At 40.9% G+C, this 26,511-nt stretch overlaps 1 protein-coding gene and 1 long non-coding RNA gene across 2 annotated transcripts in view; one reads left to right on the forward strand and one right to left on the reverse strand.

Moving 5' to 3' along the window:
• RAP1A (RAP1A, member of RAS oncogene family) overlaps positions 1–26,511 on the forward strand; it is a 171,102-nt gene that overhangs the window by 43,052 nt on the left and 101,539 nt on the right. The gene's annotated exons all lie outside the window — the stretch shown is intronic.
• Positions 15,349–21,052, reverse strand: LOC112626081. Its single transcript, XR_003119827.1, has 4 exons — positions 20,942–21,052; positions 20,680–20,813; positions 18,502–18,565; positions 15,349–16,424 (listed from the first exon to the last, which is right to left on the reverse strand). It is a non-coding gene; the product is annotated as an uncharacterized LOC112626081 (long non-coding RNA).

Here is a 26,511-nt window from a genome sequence, read left to right on the forward strand (position 1 = left end):
AAAAAAAAAAAAAAAAAAAACCTGAACTAAAAAATAGCCAAAAAATCAAATGCAATTTACAATCACAAGAGAATGGGTAAAGAAAGTTATGGTACATTAACAGTAGATATTTTGCAGCTATTAATAGTTATACTTAACAAGAGTAATAGTAACACAAAGAACGATTATATAATAATGTTGAATAAGCAAAACAAGATACACAACTGTCTGTACAATTGTTATTTCTTTCTTTTTTTTTTTTTTGGAGACAGAGTCTCACTCTGTTGGCCAGGCTGGAGTGCAGTGGCACAATCTCAGTTCACTGCAACCTCCACCTCCTGGGTTCAAGTGATTCTCCTACCTCAGCCTCCCTAGCAAGCTGGGATTACAGGCACCCACCACCATGCCCAGCTAGTTTTTGTATTTTTAGTAGAGATGGAGTTTTACCATGTTGGCCAGGCTGGTCTCGAACTCCTGACCTCAGATGATCCACCCGCCTCGGCCTCTCAAAGTGCTGGGATTACAGGTGTGACCCACTGCACCTGGACACAATTGATATTTCAACTGTGAATATCATGCATAGAGAAATGATTGGAGATGTACGACAAGATGTACCACAGATTAATTTTACCACTAGAAAAGGCAAAATCTCCCTATCTGTTTGCTTGGGCTGCTATAACAAAATACCTTACACTGGGTAATTCATAAACAACAGAAACTTACTGCTAATAGTTCTGGAGACTGGGTAGTCCAAGATCAAGGCGCCAGCAGACTCAGCATCTAGTAAGAGCCGGTTCTTCATAGATGATGGCTTCTGTGTGTCCTTATGAGACAGAAGGAGCAAGAAAGCACCCTCAGGCCTGTTGTATAAGGGCACTAATCCCATTCATTCAGGTGGAGCCCTCATGACTTAATCACTTCCCAAAGGTACCGCCTCTTAATACTATTACCCTGAGTATTAGGCTCTAACATATGCATGTGGGGGGACACTGCATTCATACTGTAGATAGAAGGAGCCAAAGAAACAAACAGACTCTCGTATAGTGCTGTTTACATCCTTCTAATGTCTCTAGAGCAATTCATACATAAATAGGGAATACTTTATATGCCTGATGTGGCTGGTGACCACAATGCTGTTATTTAGGAAGAGTAGAAAAAGTAACAGCTCTGATAACTAAGGAAAACAATAAACCCACAAATATAAGGCTTATTCAGTCAAAATACCAAACCTAGGAGGATGAGCTTCAACTGCTGGCCATAAAAATCTCACTACAAGAGTCTACAACTTTCCACTGCAAAACTAGAAAATTAAGTATCTTTCATCTTTATTTTCACACCCTTTACTGTATATTCTTATAATATTAGGAGCCGTGGATGGTAAATCAATAGATTGTTTCTATGACAGCATGGACCAAACAGAATGGGGTAGAAAGAGATAAGTCTATCTCTAGCTATTCCATTGTGGCTTTATCAATTGGACAGAATGAATGTCACCTCTGTTCCCAATTTAATCCTCCTCTTTCAAGTCTGGACACCTGCATTCCTCAACTATCTTAGCTCCAGGGGAGGACTAACAGGGAGGTAATTTGGTTTTTTTTAGGTACTGAAAGATAATCACATCAAATAATAAATTATTCTCTATATCTATTTAAAACTGTCTCATGTGTCTTCAAAATGTCATGGGAAAAATAAAAAGGTACACTGAGAGAGTGTGCTCAATGAAATATTTAAACCATAAAGCCAGCAAGGCCAGTGATTAAGGAGATTAAGTATATCTGGATGATGGATATAAATCAGAAGCATGTTGTCAAAGATTAGTAGTTATTAAAGCTGTTTATTGTCCTTCCAATAGGAAAAAAAAAGCAATCATATGGTTTTTAGTGTCAGTCTGAGCCATCAAGTCATTATGTAATTTTTATCTTTTCTTACTCCTTTTGCCATGAGGCAAGACAATTTATTTCCCCTGTAGCAAATAAATTTCCTCTGCTCAAACATGCTCTGAGTGTAATCCTGGGCTAGCCACCCACCTCTTAGGATTCACTTTCCTCATTTGCTAAAGGAGGGAATTGGTTCTTATAGTTCTGACATTCTGTGTTTCTCCGAAAGATGTTTAGAGAGTTCCAGGACGTGAGTTATCATATATTATCTACTCTAAGACACATTTGATTATAAGATATGCCATTATTTTATGTACTACTAACAAAAAAAAGATCCTGCCAACTAAACTGTGACACAATACCCTAACTATAGCCCTGTGACCCCGGGATTAATCACACCAGCCTCTCATGCTTTGAAATAAAGGACAATTCCTACCACCCTCCATCACATGGCTTGGTTGATTTTAGACAGTTCTTTTGTATGTATCTCACTAATAAAACAACACAATTTTGCTTGTAGGTATCTTTCTTTCTCAGGTCCCATAGAACTCTTGATTCTTGTTTTTTTCAGAATAATATATGGAACTGCAATCATTTCTCTGATGATGAATATTTGCTTCACTAGTATCAAATTCATGCCCCACTATGTTCATGCCTTCTGCAAATACAGGAATCATAGTATAGTTTTTTTTATAATTTAAACAACAAGTAAGCTCGACATATTATTACCAACAGTGTCCTTAACTAAATGGAAGTCGTGACAATATGAACAGTGATGACTAATTTTGAACCTGGGCAGACCAGGACAGCTCCATCATGACTACAGTCTAACTGACATCCCAAATGACTTCAGAGACATTAAAAAACAACTGGGAACCTGGGCAACAGGGTGAAGCCCCATCTCCACAAAAAACACAAAAACTGGCCACGCATGGTGGCAGGCACCTATAATCCCAGCTACTCAGGAGGCTGAGGTGGGAGGATTGCTTGAGCCCAGGAGGTCAAGGCTGCAGTGAGCTGAGATTATGCCACTGCACTCCACCCTGGGCAACAGAGTGAGAACATGTCTCAACAACAAAAAAAAAGTGGGGGGTGGTGGGGAGGAGAAAAATATGTGATTTAGAACTGATGAGTTGAGTGAGATGTCTTCTTTGCCTCCAATGAGAGAGGAGTGGCATACAGTAAGTGTTCCCTAAATATTTGCAGGTTGTTGAAGGATTGAATGAAAGTATGGATGAGAGGATGAACAAACAAACAAGTAGCTAATTGGGAATGTTGAGAAGGAGCCTTACTGCCTTCCTTGAGATTGCTTCTTATGGCAAACTGCACTGCAGTCTTGAGTCATCATGGCTGGCTAAAATCATGGCGCCCCAGCCTTCACCTAAGACTTTGGAATCTGATTCACATTCCCATCCCAACCCCTGCTAAGCTCTTATGCCTCTATCAGACTGTGAAACTAAATGCCAAGGTCCACGTAGAAGGCTCAATGTAACACAAGATCTTACATTTCCTTGACTCCTCAATACCAGTGGCCTTGCCTTCTTATCCTCCCCTGCAGCTGCTCTCAACCCTCCTCCTCCTTGTCCTTGTTTTTCCACTATTCTATGACATCCCATCCCTGCATATCGACTTCCTGCTTTCTGCACCCAAGTGGTTACAAGCAATTATATAGATTCATTTGCTTCAACTTTAGGTGACTCTCAAGCTGCTGCTAACCTGTTCCTTCTGCCATTCTTCTCAACAGCTCTCTCATGCATTCTCTTTTTTCCTTAAACCCTCAACACCTTCGTCACCTGCAACTTCAGTAAATCATCTTTCTACTTTATGAGAAAATTAAAGCTACCAAGTTGGAACTCCCTGAGCTCCATCAACAACACCTAAAAACTCTTAGTCTAATTCTAACCCTTCTTCTTTCTCTCCTCTCAGGACATTTTCTCTAGTTCAAAACTAATCCCTCCATCTGGCCTCTGCCTACGCCTCAGGAAACTCTTACTCTATTAGTTATCCTCTCTATCTCCTTTACTCCAAGCTTCCCCTCTACTTGATCTTTCCTGGCAAAATATAAATATTATCATCTCTACTCTAAAAACAACTTCCACTCGCCCACTCTTCTCTTCTAGCTCTTAGCCATTTCTCTCTTTTTCAAAGCCAAGTTTTTTAAGTCTACCTATTATTGTTGCCTCCATTTTCACCTCCCATTCACTTACAAGTCTAGTGCAATCTGGCAAACATGTTCACCATGCCAACAAAATTGTTCCCTAAAATCACTAATTACCTGCACAGGCCTATCCTTAGCTCACTTGACCTCTATACAGTATTTAATGCTGTGAAATATTCCCTCCTCGACATCTCTTCCTTTTGGTTATTGTGATACTGCTCTCTCTTCCTTTTTCATGTCCTTCTGTGTTTTATTCTTTGGTCAGACAGAAAAAAACGGTTTTTGCTTTCCCCAGTCTACTTATGAGCTCTCTTTGGTGATCACAAATACACTATGTTAGCTTCTGCAAATAACCACAGCCTCAAGTCTCTATGCCCAACTGAAACTTCTCTCTGCATTGATGATAACAGGTCTCAAACTCATCATCTTCCCCCATAAGCCTGCTTCTCTTCCTGCCTCAGGTGTCAAGCCATGTACACAGGTGTCAAGCTGGAAATCCGTCCTTCCCTTTGGACGTGCCCCTCCTCACTCACACATCTGATTGGTTACTTAGGCTTCTAGAGCCTGTAAGCTGCCATCTCTGTAATCCACTTCCACTGCTTCTACTTTAGCTGAGGCCCTTGACATATGTCACGGGGATCATCATAGTGGGCTTCTAGGTGTTTCTTCTCTAATCTGTCTGCCACACTGCTGCCACATATCACATTACTACTAGAATAATCTTTCTAAGATGAAAATCGATCAGATCATGTTTTTTTCCTGTTTAAAAAGACTTTGTTCTCCCAGTAGATTTCAGGATGGAATTAAAACACCTAACAAACAAGGTCCTCCATGAAATGCCCCTGCCCACATCTTTAGCCCCTTATTCCACCAAGTACCTCTAATGGTTTCCTGTTTTCTGATCACACTTGACTGTATACACATGATGTTTCATGCCCCTGAGCTTTCTCTGGGGATACTCTCTACCCTCTTATCTCTGGCACAGCTTACTAACTGCTGAACATCCCTCTCAAGTATCTCTTCCCTAGGAAGCCTTAACTACTTCAACACAATTGGGAGCCTCTCTTCCATTCTAGAAGAACAACTGTTGCATACCTCTATCACCTCTATTATCATTAATGATTTGTTTATACATCTGCACTAGAATTTACCCTCCATGAAAGCAAAGACTGTATGATTTTGGCTGAAGATGTTATAAATATTAGCATAAAATAAATGACTAAATGAGCAAACCACTGAGCTTTTGGGTCTAAAAACAAGGTCAAGTGAATAAGGTGTTTTTTATAATCAAGATAGAGTAAAACTTGTAGAAAAATTAAGTAGTGATAACAGTGAAAGAACTGCAAAAAAAAGTGCCTTATTATAATTAGATATCTATATTTATATCTTTCTCTAAATTGTATCATCCCCTTAAATGTGTTAACACAGCTATTATTGTTTTGGTGTCTTAATGATATTTTAATTTTAAGTGAAGAAACTAATTTATTAGTTTTAACATCTGGATTCAAACTCCTAACAAAATAATTCAAGTAGAGCCAACGTACTTGAAACACAATCTAGACACCATAGTACACCTTAGGCAATTCAGGTTTTCTTACCAAATACCTTAACTGGGTATTTCAATTTCTCCAAAACCAGGCATAGTGGCACATGCTTGTAGTCCCAGCTACTCAGGAGGCTGAGGCAGGAGGATTATTTGAGCTCAGGAATTCAAGTCAAGCCTAGGCAACATAGCAAGATTCTGACTCTATAAGACAATAAAATAAAATGTTTCCAAGATTTTATCCCAATATACCTTTCACCATTATTCAGCACTAAATCTACATTCAGGTTAAATTAAACTTCTAAACACTCCCTGAAAATGCTCCACATTTTCCTAGTATGTTATTTCCTCTACATGGGCGTTAATTCCTTCCACTGAGAATCTCTTTGCTCTATTTCTACCTGTTTAAATACTAAGTCCAACTCCATGCAGATACAGTTTTCTGATTCCTTTCAGAGAGATTTTGTGCCTTTTATTGCATCCAGTTTTATTTATTTATTTTTATTAATTTATTTTTGAAACAGGGTCTCGCTTTGTCACCCAGGCTGGAGTACAGTGGTGCTGTCATGGCTCACTGCAGCCCTGAACTTCTGGGCTCGAGTGATTCTTCCACCTCAGCCTCCTGAGTAGCTGGGACAACAGGCACATGTCACCATGCCCAGTTAATTTTTCCTTTTGTTTTTGTTTTTTTGTAGAGATGAGGTTTTGCCATGTTGCGCAGGCTGGTCATGAACTCTTGGGCTCAAGGGATCCTTCTACCTCAGCCTCCCAAAGATTTGGTATTACAGGCATGAGTCACTGTACCTGGCCTACTATAGTTTTTAATTATTTGTTTTTTCTTAATTTGGGACACAGTTGATTTTTGCATTTTAATCTTGTTTCTATGGATTTTGCTGAACTCTCTTAATAGTTTGTAGATTGTGTTGAATTTTCTGTGTAGATAATCACATTGATTGTGAATACAGTAGTTTGTTTCTTCCTTTCAAATCCTTATACATTTAATTTTTTTATCTTATTACTGCTTGCTAGGACCCCCAGTACTAAATTTAATAGAGGTAGTGATGGTAGACATTCTTGTCTTATTCTTGACTTGAAGGGAATGCTTCTAACAAACATTTAACCATTAAGCATGCATACTAAGCATATTATTTGCTGTAAATTTTGGATGAAGATCCTTTATCAAGTTAGGGAAGTTCCCTCTGTAATGATTAGCTAAGAATGTTTACAGTGAATTAAATTTTATAAAATGTTTTCTCTGCATCCATTAAAATAATTTGAATTTTTCTCCTTTAATGTATAAATGTAGTAAATTATAATAATACATTTTCTAATTTTTTTTTTAAAGGTATGGGGTCTTATTATATTGCCCAGGCTGGTCTTGAACTCCTGAAAGTGATCCACCTGCCTTGGCCTCCCAAAATGCTGGGATTACAGGTAGGAGCCACTGGGCTCAGCCTCTCCAATGTTCTAATATTGTATTCTGGGATAAGCCCAAAGGGATCACAAATATTAACTTTAATGCATTACTAGATTTAATTTTCTATTATTTTGTTTAGAATTTTTACTTCTGCATTTATGAGAGATTGGTCTATAGTCTTCTTTGTCTGGTTTGGCATCAAAATTCTGCCAGCACCATAAAATAAGTTGTAGTCATTTCCTCCTTATCTGGTATAGATCGTACAAGATTATGATTCTCTTGTTCTTAGGTGTTTGGCAGAATTGCTTATAAACCCCCTTAGCCCTGGTATGTTTTGTTTTGTTTTTGTAGGTAGATTTTATACTACCAATTCAACTTTTTAAAAATAGCTATAGTTTTCTAATTAGATTTTCTATTTCTTCTTGAGTCAGTTTTGTAAGTTTTATTTTTCTAGGGAACTGCCCATTTCACATAAGTTTTCAAATTTGGTTGCATGAAATTTATAATCATCTCCTATTGTTTAAAAAATGTTACATATGTAGCGATTTTCTTTTTTTATTCCTGTCAGTTTTATTAGTCTTTTCAAGGAACCAGCTTTTTGTTTTCTTGATCCTTTCTATCGTAACTTTGTTTGAATTTTATTAATTTCTGCTCTGTTAGTACTTCCTTCCATTTACTTCCTTGTGTGTGTGCTATTGTTCCATTATCCAATGTCTTGAGATGGACATGTGGTTCCTTAATTTCCAGCGTTTCTTCTTTACTAAACAAACATTTTAAAGCTTTTGTAAATTTCTCTGCATAAGTTTTGGAATATATTTCATTATTTAGCTCTCTATATTATCTAACTTTTGTTACAATTTGTTCTTTTATTTAGGACTTAATCACAATTGATTTATTCCTAAAGTTATTTAGAAGTGTTTTAAAATGTCTGAGCACATGGTGTTATTAAAGTTTTTTTTTTAAACTGATCAGATAACATGATCTATATGATACTGACTTGTCTGGGCTGAGACGGTGGCATGATGTCATCAGAGACCTGGATCCTTCTATCTTTCTGTTCTGTCATCCTAATTCATGGCTTCCATCACAGATCTTTTTTGTATTTCCCACTGTTTTCGGTAAAATGGTTTGCACATAGCAGCTGTAGGGGGCTGGCAGCTGGGTTGCGTTGGCTTGCAAAGGTGAGATCAGTGCTGTGGCTTGTCACACACATCCTACATCATGCTACATAAGAAGGATTTAACAGCCCAAGCTCAATAATCACGAGATTTATCATGAATCAGTCTCATCAGCCTTTCTCTTTCAGAATTCAGAATTTGAAGTTCAGAGTCCCATTTGGGATTTGCTCATCAGAGGTCTGCACTCTATCCCACACCCCAGCTCTGGACCTGGAGGGCTGGCTCCAACATTAGGCATTTGGGGAATATTTGTTAGATTAAATAATACATAAGTAGAAAAGAATGAATACTCCCTGCATGCGAATCCTGCTAGTCCCAAACTAGAAACGGATGGCAAATGTCACAAATAGTAATTCAATACTCTTTCTAAAGAGATTGGAACACAGTCTACAACAAGGCAGACTTATAATGCAAGCAGAAGCATCATGTACTGCACAATCTTGGGGAGAACAATTTAAGGAAAATTAATGTCTAAACAATAACATTCTGAAAGCCTCTCAAACATATATATTCACAAATCTCCTGGTTGACCTGTCACAAAGGGTCACTGTTGTTCACAGCACAAGCAGCGTCTGTCTACTCAGGACAGCAGCCATTCAATCCTAGATATTGTGCACAGAGCAAATCTAGGTATATGAGCCAAAGGCATGTGTATATTGGGAAGCAGGAAACCCGAAGTTTACGGTAAATGATTTCTATCATGTTCTGTAGGCCATGCTTGACCGTCCTGTAACTGCACCCTTCCACCTTGCTTTGGCCAAGTCAACATAGCTTGGGTGTGGTTGCTCATAAATATTCCCAAAGAGCAATGACGATTCTTTTGGATTCCTGAACACACCATCTCTGTTGTGGGAGAACTCTGGGGTGTGTTTCCAGCTCTCTCAATGAAGTTTTAATCAAAGCACTGTTTCCTTCCTGTTGTTGCTTTTGGAATGGCCTTATTCTCTGAGTCCTAGCTTTGACAACAGCAACTGTGCTGAACTTTTCCACAGCAGCTCTTGGATTTCTGCCCCACCCCCTCCCATCTGCACGCCCCCATTTCCTCTCTTCTCTGTTTTGGCTCTGCGTAGCTCTTCTGAGTAAAGTGGCTGAAGAGTAATGAACCCAAAATACCTAAGTAACAAATGAGTCACCACACTTCCACAGCAGAGCTCTGAGGATCAGCGGGTGTGTTGGAGGGTAAATAGCAGAGGAGGTGGCTGCCCAGAGAGAGGGAGAGAGAGAAAAAATAGAAACAAAACGAGCAAGTTGGCAGAGGTGGCTGAGAGCAGCTGAGTGGGCGGAGGGGGCGGGGAGCTGGGTTGTGTTGGCTTGCAAAGGTGAGATCAGTGCTGTGGCTTGTCACACCCTGGCTGACTCAAGTTAAACCCAGGCCCCTCGGGAACTGCTAACACTGGGCTGTCTAGTAAAAATCAGCTAGACAAGTCGCCTAACTGCTGTACTCTTGTGTTTACAAGTTCTGAGTTGTAGGGCTTGGAATTCTTTGTTCAAGTTGCTGCAAAGCTGCTAATCAGGAACCTGCAATGATACTGCTCTAAGGCCATTCCCTTTCTGGTTATATGGTATCTGGGTGACAAGAGTCAGGGCAGATTTTAAATTTCTTATTTGTACTTTTTTGTTTGTTGGGAATGTTTAGAATGCATCCTTTTTTCAAAATCTGATCTTGAAATGTAGTGGTGGAGCTGGATCGCCACCTCAAAGCTAAGGCTCCAGGCAGCATTGATCCCGACCATGCCGAGCACCCTAAGAGGATGAGGCTCTGCTGAGAGATCCTGGGATGCTGCCCCATAGGGCCAGCTTTGCTTAGAAGCCACTGGGAATTTGTCCTGGTAGCTTAAGATATGACTCCTACTTTTTTTTTTTTTTTTTTTTTTTACCTTTCTAAGTAAAAAAGGAGTGGAATAGGCTGAGCCCTTGGAACAAGACAAATGGTCTGATTTCATGAGGCTCTGCCTGGCCAGCCCACAGTGGACTTTTAATCTGTCACGAAAAGACCAGAAGGAAAATCCATGTGTGCAAAGAACAAGGCCTAAGATGCGTTCAGGACTGTTTATGTGAAATGACCTCCAGGAGAATCTTTTGAAAAAAGAATTATAAAATGTCTCCTGAGGCAGGTGGTCTCAGATCACAAGGGTGACAGGATTTGATCACAAGCTGTCTGGTTTTCTCTTAGGTCAAAACCAGGAAGTTCAGGGACTAGCTTACAAACAGAGGAAAACAAAATAAGTTGATTTTGATTTTTAAGCCTCCAGCAACGTTTCGCTTCACTTGACCCTGCAGTGGGGGCTGGTGTCAGCCTTTGGTTTTTATCTTCTGCAGTTCTCCCACCCCTATCCCGCATAAGTATAAAAACAGATGCCACGACTTGGAAAGAGCAAAAATTTGATCTTGAGAAGAAGTGGGAAAATGTAAAACTAACACAGCTTTGGCAGCTAGAAAGAAACAACTATAGCCCCTGCAAAGAAAGATTCACACCCTAGGCAACACAGTGAGACCCCATCTCTACAAAAAATAAAAGAATTAGCCGGGTGTGGTGGTGTGAGCCTGTAGTCCCAGCTACTTGGGAGGCTGAGGCAGGAGAATCGCTTGAGCTCAGGAGGCCAAAGCTGCAGTGAGCCGTGATCATGCCACTGTGCTCCAGCCTGGGCAAGAGAGATAGACCAAAAACAGAAGGAAGGACTGAAGAAAGAAAGGAAGGGAGGGAGGGAGGGAGGTGGGAAGGAAGGAAGGAAGGAAGGAAGGAAGGAAGGAAGGAAGGAAGGAAGGAAGGAAGGAAGGAAGGAAGGAAGGAAGGAGAGAAAAGAAAAAGAAAAAAAAAAAGACCGAGACCCAAGACTTGATAAACGTGAACTTTCTGAACCCATGAACTTCCTTAAGTGCTGCCTCTGCTCATTTTGACTTCTGCTCAACTGAGCCCACTGGTGAATAAATGAAACTCTTCTTTGGAAATGATTCATGAAAATCATCACAGGGAAACATATTCTTGGCCTCTGAAGTCTTCATTTCAAAATGAAGTTTATAGTTTAAGACTATAAACAATACATGGTTGTCATAAAAATAAAAGTAGAAACAAAAAATATTAGCCATAGTTCCAACCCTCAAATGTTAACACTTCAGTGTGTTTCCTTCAAGTTCTCTTATAGGCATATAGACTTATTCTTGTAACACAGTTGCACTCATTCTGTATATAAGGAATTGTGTATGCTGCTTTTTGCTAAATATATATTACTATTATCATATAGACAATTATGCCACCATCATTATTAATAGTTGCCTAATAACCAATACAGTTAATCAGCCCATCTTCCCCCACTATGTTTTGAACATTAAATTTGTATTCAGCTTTTTAAACTATAAGTCTTGATTTAATTAATGTACAAAATTTAGAGCTTTTTGAATCAGCCCCACTACTTAGCCATGTGTCAAATCTTACCAATATCTGGACCAGCAACCTGGAGGCTGCAGGAGGAACCTGTAGGACAGTCAGAGGCAGGAAATTGTACAGATTCCTTGGGCTATAGGAGTTTCTGGTACAGGGGTCTTGAAGGACAAAGAAATTGCCTGAGGTAAGGTCACCAGCCCTCTAGTTGTGTATTCCCTGTCTAATGTCACCCACAAGCTTCATCTCCAGCTCAACATCTTCAAGTATCCTAGAGAAAAGAGAGGACATTTTCAATGAGTGAAAAAAACAATAAAACAAAGGACAGGGATAACACATGGCAAAGCTGAGGATCTTTTTGTTTTAACATAAAGTGACATATTGTCTCTTATTCTCATTTCTTATTGGAGCATTCTGACATCTTTATTTTGGGCTTCCCTAGTTAGGTTACCTGCTGGAGAGGTGTGTTTAGAGCTGCAGTTAGGGCAGCAAAAGCAGAGAGAGTTGGCACCTGTCAGGATGGGCAGAGTTGGCTATGGATATAGTCTATCATTTGCCAAATAGCCCAAAGTTGTATGAATATCATTAAGTATTTCATGTAAATGCTGTTTTTTTTTCCCAAGGGCAAGTCCTGTTTCATAGAAAATAAGTTCCTGAGCATAGTAAAGGAGCATGTGCTCCATACTAAGCACTTCTAAGTGATTATTTCATTTAAGAATCTCAACAATTCAGAGTTAAGTGCTCTCTTCTCCAGTTTGCACATAGGACAATTAAACAGCAGAAAAGTAAAATAACTTGCCAAGGGGACTTGCTAATAAATGTTTGAGCCAACATTAGAACATAGGGCTGACTTCAAAGTTTGTGATCTTTGCTCTACATTATGCTGCCTCCCTTGTTAAACCTAATAGATAAACATACTTGCAATTTAAAAAAAGAGTTAACGTTTATTGATTAAAGGCAGGGCTTTCTCTGAGATCCAGGAGTCACCATTATGGGTAGGCAGGATCATTTACATGTTACAAAACATTATTTTGAGGCGCCCTTTAGAAAAAAAGGAAAAATGACTGCCAGGTCAACTATGGATGAGGAACTCTTCCCTGGAGTTCTGAAAGGCCATACAGAGGCTCTGACAACAAGGAGGCCACAGGACAGCTTCCACCTCCTAGTTTGTCCTAGGCCAATCCTTGGGACATGGTGTGGTTGATGGAAATGGAAACGATTGCTTCTTGGTGCATTTTTTAAAGGAATGGTTAAATTATAACATAAGAGTCTGTTTTCCCACTAGACTTGAGTTTTATAATATCAGGGACCACGTCTGTCTTCTTCATTGCCATAGTCCCATTCCTTGTACGGTGTTTGGTCCGTAGCAGATGATCTTAGTCCATTTGAGTTGCTATAACAGAATGCCATAGAGTGAGTAGCTTATGAACATCAGAAATTTATTACTCACAGTTCTGCAGACTGGGAAGTCCCAAATCTGCAGTGCTGAGAGAGGTGGTGGCTGGTGAGGGCCCGCTTCCTGGTTCATAGATGGCAGTCTTCTCACTGTGTACTCACATGGTAGAAGGGGTGAGGAAGCTCACTGGAGTCCTTTTTAAAATAGCACTAATTCTGCTCTTAAGAGCTCTACCCTTATAACCTAATCACCTTCCAAAGGCCTCACCTTTAAATATCATCACATTCAGGATTAGCTTTCAACGTATTCATTTGGGGTTAGGAGGTCATAAACATTCAGTCTATAGCATAGATGCTTAACAAAGTTTGTTGAATGAATAAATAAATGAAGATATTATCTGGGCCAAAGGTGTAGGCTGGAGTTATGGACGGCTCACGGTCAATGCCCTGCAATATAAATGTATTCTTCAAGATGTGTAGTCTGAACTGAGGTGGCCTGAATCAAGATATGTCAGGAGTATGTGTTGTCAGTTTCCATTTTTTAATATCCATAATAAACCCTTGGTCATAAGCATGAAGCTATCTGAAATGAGGAGTGAAGAGTTTCCTTGTTTCCCCTGTCATTACAGCATGGAGAGAAGAAAAACTTTATTTTTCTTACTTCTCCTTGATTCCTCAATCAAACTGGATTTATGATAGGCTTAGGAAGACAATCCCTACTATACAGAGTGTTTATAGGATCCTGCTTTTTTCCCAATGGGAGAATTGGGGCTGAAAGTGTGCATTAAGCCCAGTCTTTAAACAATTAATATTGTGCCCAAGAAATAAAAAGCATGAACATTACAAGTGGATTTTGTCATAATCCTACATATCCCAAATGTGTATACTCCAGGAAAGTCCAGATCCCCAGCAGAAGCCCATCTGCTATATTTCTAGTGTGATACTCCTCTGTTTATATTTGCTCATTTCTCTTACAGAGTGCCAGGAAAGAAAAAGCGATATTTTAAAAAATCATCTGCTAGTATTTATGCAAACACATTTCTCTCCAAGTGTGGGTTGAGCAATGTGAGTAAAGCAGACATAAATGCCTCCGACAGACCACAGAGCAATTTTCATAAAGAAAGGGGGGAAATATACACCTAGAACAATTGAAGTTGGTGGTGGAGGGGTGGGAACTGTCCTCTGACCAGCAACACTCAACAGGGGAGACATTCTAGGTCTCATGCCTCAGACTTGGAGGCTCGTTTGAGCCGTGAATGATGCTATTGAGTTTCTACTATGTGCTAGCCGGTTTGGAGATTATAAAAGCTTAAGACTCCTGGTTGAGAACACAATAGTAAATAATCATAAGACAGCATATTACTGACACAGGAAAAAGGGGAAGAAACACTGTGAACCTCAGTTAGGTGCCACTTTTTGCTAAGTGTTTCACATATATTATTTCGTTTAATTCTCACAACTATCCTATGATGTAATTATCCTCCTTTTTCAGACAAGGCTCACAGTGGCCATAGAACTTGCTCAAGATTATGTAACTTAGGCTATTTTGAAAATCCCTGTTCTTTCTGCTATACCATACATAAGATGTTTCCCAGCTTTGTAATCGAATGCTATATATGTTTGGAATCTAAATAGCTAACATTTGTTGAGTGCTTACTATGAGACAGGCAAAAGTCTTTTTTATATATGTCAACAGATTTAAACTTTGTAAAAACCCTAGGAGGTAGATACTGTTATTATGCCATTTTAGGATGAAGAAACTGAGTTTACAAATAAGTAAAGTTGTCCACATCACAAGGAAATACCAGAGTCCAGTCTGGATCCAGATTCCGTATATTTAAGCATTACACTACCCTGCCTCCCCTTTGAGGAGCACTTTTTTTTTGTCCCACAGACTTCAAAACTGTTGAGGAGCACTTTTAAGCACCTTCTATTACATACCCCAGATCAACCATCCCAAGCCTACATTGAGCAATGTTCAGCAAACCACAGTATGAAAGTGGAAAAATTCAAACTGTGTTTCTCCTCTGCTTTCACACCACAACAATCATCACAGAAGACTTCTGTGATGAACAGAAGTCTGTGTGACCACAGAAGTCGTCTGTGACCAAATGCGTGGGGTTTTCTCCTCACACATCAAGCAAGCAAGCAGTTCTGCAGTGGATACCAGCTGGGCTCCCTCTAATTCTGTTCCAACACTATCTACCTGGCGATAGCAGCAGAAACCACAGGTTGAGGGAGGGCTCAGTCTCACAAAGCTGCCCGTACTTCCTACCAGTCGCAAGTCTGGGCCTCAGAACTTCCGACCAACTGACTGCAAGTTGGGATTCCTACGATCCTGTCTTTGGGGTCCATTGATTTGCTAGAGTGGCTCAAGGAACTCAGAGAAACACTTACATTTAACTGGTATATCATAAAGGATATTACCAAGCATACAGATGATGAGATGCATAGGGCAAAAAAGGGGCACAGAGCTTTCATGCCCTCTGGACATGCCACTGTCTAGGAGCCTCCAGATGTTCAGCTATCCAGAGGCTCTCTGAACCCTATTCTTTTGTGTTTTTATGGAGGCTTAATTACATAGGCATGATTAAGTCTTTTTTACTTATTTTATTATTTTTACTTTTTTTGAGACGGAGTATCATTCTGTTGCCCAGGTTGGAGTGCAGTGGTGCGATCTCCGCTCACTGTAACCTCTGCCTCCCAGGTTCAAGTGATTCTCCTGCCTCAGCCTCCTGAGTAGCTGGGATTACAGGCGTGTGCCACCACACCCGGCTAATTTTTTGTATTTTTAGTAGAGACAGGGTTTCACCATTTTAGCCAGGATGGTCTTCATCTCCTGACCTCGTGATCCGCCTGCCTTGGCCTCCCAAAGTGCTGGAATTACAGGCGTGAGCCACCGCACCCGGCCACATGATTAATTAAAACACTGGCCACTGGTGATCAACTTGAGCTTTGGCCCCTCTCTCCTCCCCAGAGGTTGGGGGTGGGCTGAAAGTCCCAACCCTCTAATTATGACTTGGTCTTTCCAGTGACCAGCCCCCATCCTGAAGCTTCCTAGGGGCTGTGAGCCACTAGCCACTTTATTAACACATAAAAAGACAGCACTCTGGAAATTCTAAGAGTTTTAGGAGTTATATGTCAGGAAGAGGGGTTGAAGACTGATATGGTTTGGATGTTTGTGCCCTCCAAGTCTCATGCTGAAATATAATCCCCAGTGTTGGAGGTGGGGTCTGGTGGGAGGTGACTGGATCATGGGGGCGGATCCCTCATGAATGACTTAGCATCATTCCCTTGGTGATTAGTGAACTCTCACTCAGTTAGTTCTGTCTCGTGAGATAAGGCTTATTTTTTTTAAGTGTGTTGCACTGTCCCCTTCTCTCTTGCTCCCTTTCTTGCTATGTGATGCACTGGCTTCCTCTTCTCCTTCCATCACGATTGTAAGTTTCCTGAGGCCCTCATCAGAAGTAGATGCTGACACCATGCTTTGTGTATAGCCTGCAGAACCATGAGCCAAAATAAAACATCTTTTTAAAATAAGTTACTCAGCCTCAGGTGTTTACAGCAACACAAGAACAAACTAAAACAAAGACCAAATATGTATTTCACAGTGTCACACACAGTATTGCCATTCCTCTCGAAACCCCGCTTTTTTCAGCTCACATTGCAGAGGCCCTGCCTGGCCTAATGCCTTGGCAGGTCAGGACTGTTAATCACAACAGCTTGAAAAACAAACTAGATATTCTACAGTCTCTAGAAGTTCACGAACCAAGTCTCTGATTTTAGAGTTTCCCTTAAGCGTAAATGGATATTCCTCTGCCTGTGATAGAGGCTAGCAAGCCTCCTCTTCCAGCCAGTGCTATGAGAGGTAGGGAGTGGCCACATGCCAGGCAGCAAGCTGTCTTCTCCTAGCCTCCTCTCCAGTGTTCTGCCTGAAGAATGAAATCGATTAAAGAACATCAAGAACAAGAGAGCTCTTTCCCCATTCCCTTTGAAATTCCTTGTTAGGACACTGCTTTGTAGATGGCCCTGCACCACCATGTTTAAGAGGGCAGAGCAGTACGGGGAGGGCACCAGGGGACCTGGTCTGAGAACCACTGGTGCCATTTACAGAGAAGAAACCAGAAGAAGCAAGGAATCTGAAACACTCTTTTATCCCAAAGTCAAAAAGTTAAGCCTAAAGAAACTGCTTACATAATTGCATCAGACTAGTTTTAAAATCTATTGAGCTAAAATTATGTTTTTCTCTCTTGCTACCCAGCAGGTGAGGACTCATAAGGGAGATGAGGGTGATTAAGAGAAAAAAGAAACTCTGCGTTCTTTACGCATGTGAGTGGAGTGAGTAATTTTGCAACCCTGTTTACACATGAAGCGTAGGCAGATGTGAGTTTCAGCAGTCAAAATCAGAAGCTGAGGTTGCTGCATCTGGCTTACTCCCCTCTCCATAACAGCAGAGGGTGGGATTTCCAAGACCTTTCTTGAGGGCCTGGTCTCTCCTCAGTGAGGTCCACATACTTATATTTAGACTATGTAAGAACGTGTTCATTAACCTCGATGACAATGTTCAGTGTGGGTAAACCACCTGCTTCTCTTTGTGAGGCCTGTGATCACAGTGGGATCTTTTGTATCTAAAAAGTTGAATTTCAACCACTCTCTGATTTCAATCACACCTGTTGTCCTGGGTGTCCAGGACAATGGCCATATCAGAGAGTGGTAACCCACTGCTGAGAAAGGAGATCCTTGTCTATGATCACCCCTCACTCCTAACACAAAAGGAAGATGCCGAAGACCAGCTGAGGAGAAGGAAAGGGAGGAATAAAGCTATGTAATGACTAAGGAGGACTAAGAGATTGTACTGAATAGACTTATCTAGCAGGTTAACATGAATGTGGGTAAAGGGATTTGGTGCTTTCTGTGACAGAAGATTGCTATTATTCTAGAAATGGAAAATGAGAAAAATATCTCCTTCTCCAAGTAAAGAAACAAACACCCAGGAAAAAACTCACCCTTCCTATCTATGTACAATCTTCCCTGATGACAGGTAGCAGAAAGTATAGTTGAGAGGTGCCCAGGTTTGAAAGTTCAAATCCCAGTTCTGCCATTTCTCTCCTGTGTAACCTTGGACAAGTTTCTTAACCTTTTTGTGCCTTTCATTTGTAAAAAAGAGAAAATAATAATACCTTCCTCATAGGATTGTTGGAGGGTTAAATGACACATATAAAGCCTAAAGAACAGCTCCTGGCACATAATAAGCCCTCAATAAATGTGGCTATTATTATTTTTATTACAAGGGTAAGAGTAACATGATTTCAAAGGTCCATCTAGTTTAAGGCATGTGTAAATTTATTGAGAAGTGATTCAGGGTAAACTTTAACCGAATTTTCAACAAACAAGCCATAGGGTTTCTTCCTCCACAGTCCATGACCTGCATCCCCAACCATGGAAAGAAATGTGTTCATTCAGTGAATGAGATCCTTTAGCCAAACAGCGTTTGTAAACAACCACTTGGCATCCTGACCCTTTCTGTCACTGAGGGTGTTCTAACAACTATGTTGGGTAATGAGACAGTACCCACCTGCAGTCCTTTTCTTCTTGTAGGTTATGTTCAGGATCAAGTCGGGCTTCATTTGAAATGGGCACTTCAGCAGGATAACAGGAAAGAAAGAGGATTTTGGAGTCAGGAAGCTCTGGCTCTTAAATTTTGGTCTCATGTTTTCCTAATTGCAAGAGCTGAATAGAGTTATCTTTAAAAATGGGGATAATAATATCTACATAGTAGGGGTTTTTAATGGAGGATTAAATTCAACTATTTATGTATAGTGCCCAATATAGAGTTGGCACTCATTAAATGTCAGTTTCTCTTCCTCTTTCCCCTTTTCCTGCTGAGACACAGAGTTAGACTACTCTGTGGGGTGGGACATTCATCAGGTGGTGTGTTGGTTTATTTTTCTCCCACTTTTCTGAGGCAAGAGATCATGCAGAATATAGGAGGAAGCAAACATCTACTGCTCTAACCTTTTCTACTTAGTGAACATTGTTCATCCTTCTCTTCTGCCACTTAAAAAAACAATAAGTCCAGCTGACACAGAATTATTTAGATACTCTAAGGCCATTTTTATCAACCTAGAAATAAGTGTCCTGTTTATTTTCATTAAAGGTGGATACAAATAAAACCTCAGGAAAATCTACCCCAGTATCTACATGTTATGCCCCTTTCCAAAGTTGAAGGGATATACCTAACACCCAAGGGGGCAGGGCAAGTGAAGTGTGTAGTCAGGTGTGGCCATGGCACTGTGATGCATCATTATCAAGGGAGGACATAGTATACGTCCTGCTAGCTCTTTCCAATCCAATCGGCTCTCCTTACAGTAATCACAATCACAGAGCCTTTCTTCCCCTCTTAGATTTCCATTCAAGCACCCAACCATCAAACTCACTGAGGCCTCACCCTACTTCCCCACCCATCCCATTCTCTTCAACTGCCAGAGGGCTTTCCTGAGATGAAGCAGAGGCTGAAGACCTGGGGCCCTTGGACGAGAGACTTAGCTACTGACACATACAAGTGCTGACACTGGAAAGTACCAGTGCTGAATCAAAAAGCCACTTCCCAGAGATGACATGAATGTTCAAGGTTTGGTTCCTGGAACACCACCGATTTGGTCCTGAACCTTGAAGCCAACATCTTACCTCTGTTCTTCCATGCCTCAGTTGCCCAGTATGTGGGAAGGGTAATGACAACAAAGGAAAATTGCCACCTATCGCCCAACCTGTCATCACTATAATTTGAATGACTTGGCCAACTTTAGAATGTTGTGGAAATTAGTGTTTACTGGGGACTCTGAGATGAAAGGTACCAAGTTTGGCAGAGCTGAGGCCACTGGTAGGATGTTCTGGGGTGCACTGAAGATTCAGCAGAATGTTCTTTAGCTTGTAAATTGAACTTTCATTTTTGTCAAAGTAGAAAATTTTAGGTAACAAATATTTCATTTTTTCCTTTGTAAAATGTTTTCTTCTCTCCCTTCCCAAGTTTGGGGCATGAACAGTTGTGTTGGAATATAAAACCCACTCCTCCCAGTAAAATGTTCACAACGGCAGTTTAAAAAATGATGAACATCTTTTAGATTATTTTTCATACCATGCCAACTAAGGGGGTACTATCTAGCTTTTTAAAAAACTTCCTTCTCTTTTTAACAAAACAAATAAAATTTGCAGGATTGCAACTCTATGAGATCCTGCCCAACTTTGACCCTGAAAGCTGTCTTTGGCTCCAGCTACATTTTCAGATGAGCTTCATTTCAGACTCATTTTAGAAATGTAGACATTTTGCTCCTGGGCCACTTTTTCGTTGCCTCTCTGCTTAGACTTCAAGAGTACAGACGGAAGAGTTTGCAAAGATCATTTGCAATGTGCCATCCCAAACCTCTGATGTAAGAGATGCAAAGCAGGCTCCAGTGGGCCTTAGTGTCTCTGATGAGAGGAGCAACGTGAATGGGGAGGAAGTGGGTAAGTGAGAAGAGGCCCTGTGGCTGCGGTGGTGACTCTACCAGCAAAGTCAGCACCTACAGACTGATGAAGGCAGCAAATGAGCTTGTGTAGTGCTCCACAGTGAAGCTGCCCTATCTGTCAGCATCAGGAGGGCTGACGAGCCAAGTTTCTGCACACTGTGCACTGCTAAATGCTGTCAGTGACACAGGCATGCTTTAAAGTCAGGCGACTGTTTCTTGCAGGACTAAAGCCTCTGCTTCACTTTCACCTGCTCAATGCTTCCCCTCACTGCCACGCTTTGATCCAAATTCTTCTTGTGAGTGGAGTCCCCATTACATTCTGTGTTTTTTTCTACTTTAACTTAATTCCCAGTGGCAGGATGTCCACCGTTCAGCTTATGCCCTTAAACTATAAAAACAAAACAAAAAAGTCATCATCATCCTCAAAATAATTTTTAAAACCAGTTCCCCACCTCTGACAATTTTGGCTTGGATTTGTTTACAATGCTACAGCTTCTACCCCCTTCTTACCTTGTATTTTCATTTATCTTCTTTGGTGCCCTTTTCTTTGTTCTTCCTTTTAGACCAATCTATTGATAGCCACCCTGCAAAATGGCTGGGAGGCGAATCTCCTTTCTCATAAATTCATCCTCAAAATAATTGCATGATTAAAACAGTTGTGGGCCCTCCATCAAGAGTAATCAGCAATGTGCTTTGAAGCCTGGGGTCTGTTGACTCTCTGATGGCACCTGGGACCATGTTTATCTCCATGTATACGTTTCAGCCACCACTCTGCCTCACTGGGTTCCCTGCTGTTAGATTGTTTTGAGGTCATTTGGGAGAGGAAGATCTACTGCCAGAGCTTCTAGTTAGTAGTGATAATTCCCCATTGGACTCAGACAGGACACCGACATGGTTTCTTGCCAGGCAGCAGTTAGTGACTACAGGACTGAAGTGGTTTCCAAGATTCAGAATTTGCCTAGTAGTTGTAAGAGGCAACAGCCAATAGAGGAAGAGGAGACCCAAACCCAGCCTATCCTGTGGAGTGTAGGGCATGACTGGTATTCTAAGGATGGTAGTTGTCACATTTTTGTGGCTTGTGAATCACTTTGGCAGGATAAAATTTTCCAACAGCCAATTTACCTGAGCGATTGCCACTTGCCAATGCGAAACCAAATAAACGTACATGTGTTTATTGAGAAGAAAACTAAAGCTTTTGGAGAGTACAGGGACAATGTCTTTGGATCCCCAGGGCCTAATGGTCTCAAAAAATATTTACTGAGGTCATCTGATTCTTCTGAGAGGTAAAGCATACATAATTTTCCAATCATTTTGGTCTTTGTACTATATTCAGAGAGTCAATCTCTGTGTTAAGTACAACCAGGTGATGGACTATGGGCGGATTGAATTTTTCATTTTTATCAAGCATGGTATGGAAGCAGCAGCAGTAGCCTGAGCTTCTCAACTGCTTGGAATTCATGGATTAATTTACTGATGATTTGTTAAAGATGTTTCTCTCTTGGTAGGTGAAGAAAGGAGGAACTAAAGTGGTCACCCAAAAGGCCAGAAATCCAAACACTGTTACAGGCCAAAGTCTTGGCCTCGGAACAAAGAAAATTAGGCAATAGGACTGGGCTGTGCCTTTCTGAAGTCATGTCAGCAGTCTCCTGGGCCGCAGCTTTGGCTTGCTCAGATGCAATTTGTTCAGGCAGTGCAGCTGGGGGCAGCAGGCTTCAGCTACAAAAGTGTTGGCTGGTAAGAGGAAATCAAAATAATCCCCATTTAGTTCCCATTATCTTAAAAATTAGAAACTCTAATGAGAGGCTTCCAGAGCAAGCTGAGCAGCAGGAGGGCACCTCTGATGGATGCTGTCTTCTGTGAGGATGTCACTGTCGTCACCAGGGGCAAGCTGAGGGCCCAAGTGCCTCTGCGCAGTTTCCCTGGAAGCAACCAAGATTGATCAGGCACCCCAGGACACAGGAGCCATAAGAATAGACAGAGAAGCAGCCCAGAAGCAAGGCTGTCATGGAAGGAGACACTTGACCTGAAAGGTGATCATTTTTAACCCTGAATTTTGTTAACTGTTTCTCAGAAAGTCTCTCTGAATCGATTTAACTTCTATAGTCCTGAATTCTTCTAGGTGTGGTGTTGCCTAAAGACAGGTAAAATGCCCCCTAAGGGAATTCCTTACCTCTATGGTTCTAAAACTGGGTTCTCCTCATATTTCAGGATGAGGAACCTTTTTTTAAAAAAAATGCCTTCATTCTCAGAGCACGAAGAACCTATTATGAGAAGAAGGTAGCTGGAGAATGCTTGTTCTCCTGGCAAATAGCAACTGTGGAAACACTATTTTCATATAGACCTGGCAAATGGCTTCCAGTATTTTCTGTCCAAATATTACATCTCCTCACCAGCTTTGCATGTATCTTGGCACTGCATGGCCCAGTAGTACCACATCATTTCATGGCACTGAGCCAAGAGTGTGCCCAGCAGTGCTTAGCACCATACAGCGAGTCTACAGGGCCCTCCAAGCTCCCACCACCACACTCCTACCGGAGCAAAAGGGGAGACTATCAGGCAGCAAAGTCACGGTGTTGTTATTATTACCCTGATGTGTAATAAATCTGTGTAGTGCAATAAATTAAGGCAAGGCTGTGTTCTCACTTTACAGGCTGCCAATAGTTTTATTGTAACAGCTTAAAGATGTGAGTTTTCCTTTTTAGGCAGAGTAGAGGAAGCTGTGAAATTCGAAGAGAGAACAAAAGGATCCTTGAGTGTAGTTTGTAAGACAGGTATTGTACAAGAACTGGTTCATCAGGACATCCAGCACCTAATGTTTTTCTGTTTAATGATATTAGAGAACAGCGAGGCCTTACAACGGCCACAAGAATTCATTTGAATCCATTTTCATATCCATATCTCACTGCTGAGTTCTGCTGAGCTGACCTCTTGCACTAGACTTACAGTGCTTTCTTTTGGTGATAAACCTGAGCGATTGTAAGATCACAAATTGGTTCTAGAACTCATTAAAGTCAGCAAGTGAGCATTAAAAGATACTTGCATAGGCTGAGTTTGTGATAATCTGTCTATTTTGGCAATTACAGCTCAGAGGATGAACAGAGGGGCGGTGAGAAAAAACCCTCCAACTCCCAGCAAGATGATAATCTACTTCAGATGTCTGTCAAGGATGCACATGCCCTGGCTTTTCTTCCTTCACACCTTGAACCCGGGGTGCAGGAGGCAAGGGAAGGATTTGAGAATGCTTCACCTCTACCCTTCGCCAAGTTCAAAGCCCAAGTGAGCCCTTCAATCAGGTCCCTGGCACACCTGACACTTCGTTATTATTATTACTTTTTTAGCAAGAGCCCCCTTCTTTGGGGGCAAATTCTATTTCTATTCTCTATTTTATAACTCGACCCTTACTTTTTTTTTTTACTCAAATGTTAGTCATTCAAGATTTCTTAACCTTTTGGTTACTGAGTCTTCCATCTTTTTCTTCTGTCTTCGTCTAGGCTCACAGGTTATTTCTCCCTAAACTAGACACACTAGGTGCTGCTGCTCTACTCTGTGTCATTGTATCCCCTGAACACTGGGAGGCTACTGAGTACAGAGTTGATATTCAATATATAAATATTGATTGGCTTTTTTTTTTTTTTTTTGAGACGGAGTCTCACCTGTCACCCGGGCTGGAGTGTGGTGGCCGGATCTCAGCTCACTGCAAGCTCCGCCTCCCGGGTTTACGCCATTCTCCTGCCTCAGCCTCCCGAGTAGCTGGGACTACAGGCACCAGCCACCTCGCCCGGCTAGCTTTTTGTATTTTTTAGTAGAGACGGCGTTTCACCGTGTTAGCCAGGATGGTCTCGAACTCCTGACCTCGTGATCTGCCCGTCTTGGCCTCCCAAAGTGCTGGGATTACAGGCTTGAGCCACCGCGCCCGGCCCTTTTTTTTGAGATGGATTCTTGCTCTGTCAACCCAGGCTGGAGTGCAGTGGTGTGCTCTCGGCTCACTGCAACCTCTGCCTCCTGAGTTCAAGTGATTCTCCTGCCTCAGCCTCCCAAGTAGCTGGGATTACAGGCACGCACCACCACACCCAGCTAATTTTTGTATTTTCAGTAGAGATGGGTTTCACCATGTTGGCCAGGCTGGGTTTCACCATGTTGGCCAGGCTGGTCTCAAAATCCTGACCTCAGGTGATCTGCCTGCCTTGGCCTCCCAAAGTGCTGGGATCACAGGCATGAGCCACCACACCTGGCCTGACTGACTTTCAAAATCGCCTTCTAGTTTATTCTGTAAACACCAGCTCTACTACTTTAGTTTAACATCATTCATGTACTGCCCTGAAAAACTATACGCCCCTTATGACCTTACAGCCAAAAATGATTGACTCCCTTGGTAATCCTCCTTGCAAAACCCTAAGACTCACCCCCTCACTCTTCCTTAGCAAAACACTATACTCTTTTGCTTGAGTCTCATTTATTAGCAGCAAATGCTACCACAAGAAACTTCATTCACTGAGTTTACGTATTCTTGTGAATTCTATTTTTCTCTCTTATTTTTCCCCAATACAGTCTACCCCTGGCCAATCTATAACAATCCGAATCAGTAGAAACTCTGGAAAAACTGAGGTCATAATTTCTGAATCTGGTTTGAATTTGGAATTTACTCCCTCAGCTCAAAATTAATATTGTAAATTTACTGGAAATGTGTTTTCTACTTTTCGGCCTCAAGCTAGTAGTTTTATACACAAAGTTGGGTATCTGACTTAACTAGTTACTGAAAGAAAAAGGACATCTCCAGCTCCTTTTCTGGCCTTTCTCCTATCCCACTACTTCCCTCCACCCAACACACACACACACACACACACACACACACACACACTGCCAACACCACTCACTGAAGATGGGGAAGATGGAGTTCTTCCTTGAATTCCCCTTAGGTTGTATCATTGTTTGGAAGTTATTGGTTCTTATCCAAAAGCAGACGTGGACAGAGTAAGGAGTTTTAGCTCAGCCATATAAAGTAGCATAAGCCTCAGGCTTTAATCTTTCCATAAGGCTGCACTGGTATATAGTTTTTCTTCTGTTGAATATAACAGATCCATATTAACAAGCATTTATTGAATGCTTACTTTGAAAACCAGTACTGTATTGTCCCTTATATTATCTCATTTAACTTAATTATTGCTCTTTAAGGTAGTATTCTCACTTTATAAATGAGAAAACAAATATTCAGAAAGTGATTTGCACTGAACGGGAGAAACGTATTTTTTTTTTTATTCCAAGCCCATTGCCCTTTCTTCCTGTTTGATTTTTAACTTCATGATAATAGAGCTCAATTACAAGAACTGGAACTCTCTGTATAAGTTGGTTATTCTTAAATGATCTACGCAGAGTACAGAAGTCCTATCACAAAAAATCCATTGTAACAAAACCTCTCTCTAAGAAAACCCCATTCTAGAGCTGTCATGGGCTCCTAACTTTTATCTAGTACACATTCAGGGAATATTTTGTAAATGTTTATCCAAATTTCTCACTGGAAATTTTGTGCTTAGAATGTCTTCAAAATTGGGTTCAAGTATCAGGTACTAAGGGAAGGAATAGGAAACCTGATGATATTGTACAATGTTTGGTGTGTATTCCTTTATACCATAAATAGTGAGTCTAAAAGTTGTGTTAGCTCAGTTTGTTGTAAAATAAAGAGACAGTACCATGGAAATAGAAGGGAATAAAAAGCTCCACTTAGATTTTTTTAAAGGTACTTGAATCATAATGTCAATTAAAGAAAAGTAATTTGGTTAATGAATAACAGTTTGTCTTTCCTATAAAAATAGCTAATAGTTTTTGAGCACCTATGATATATCAGTTAACACTGTAAATTTTTAAATGTATTATTTAATCTTCACAACAACCCTATGAAGTAAATATTATCCTAATTTTACACACAAAGGAACTGAAGCTCAGAATGGTTAAATAATTTGCCCAAGGTCACACAGCTGGTAAGAAGCAAGATCAGAATTTGAACTCATGCCGTATGATTCCAGAGCCTACATGTTTAACCACACTTAGGGATGCCAGATAAAATATAGTTACACTTGATTGTT

Source organism: Theropithecus gelada, chromosome 1 (assembly GCF_003255815.1).
Source record: "Theropithecus gelada isolate Dixy chromosome 1, Tgel_1.0, whole genome shotgun sequence".
NCBI classification, from domain to species: domain Eukaryota; kingdom Metazoa; phylum Chordata; class Mammalia; order Primates; family Cercopithecidae; genus Theropithecus; species Theropithecus gelada.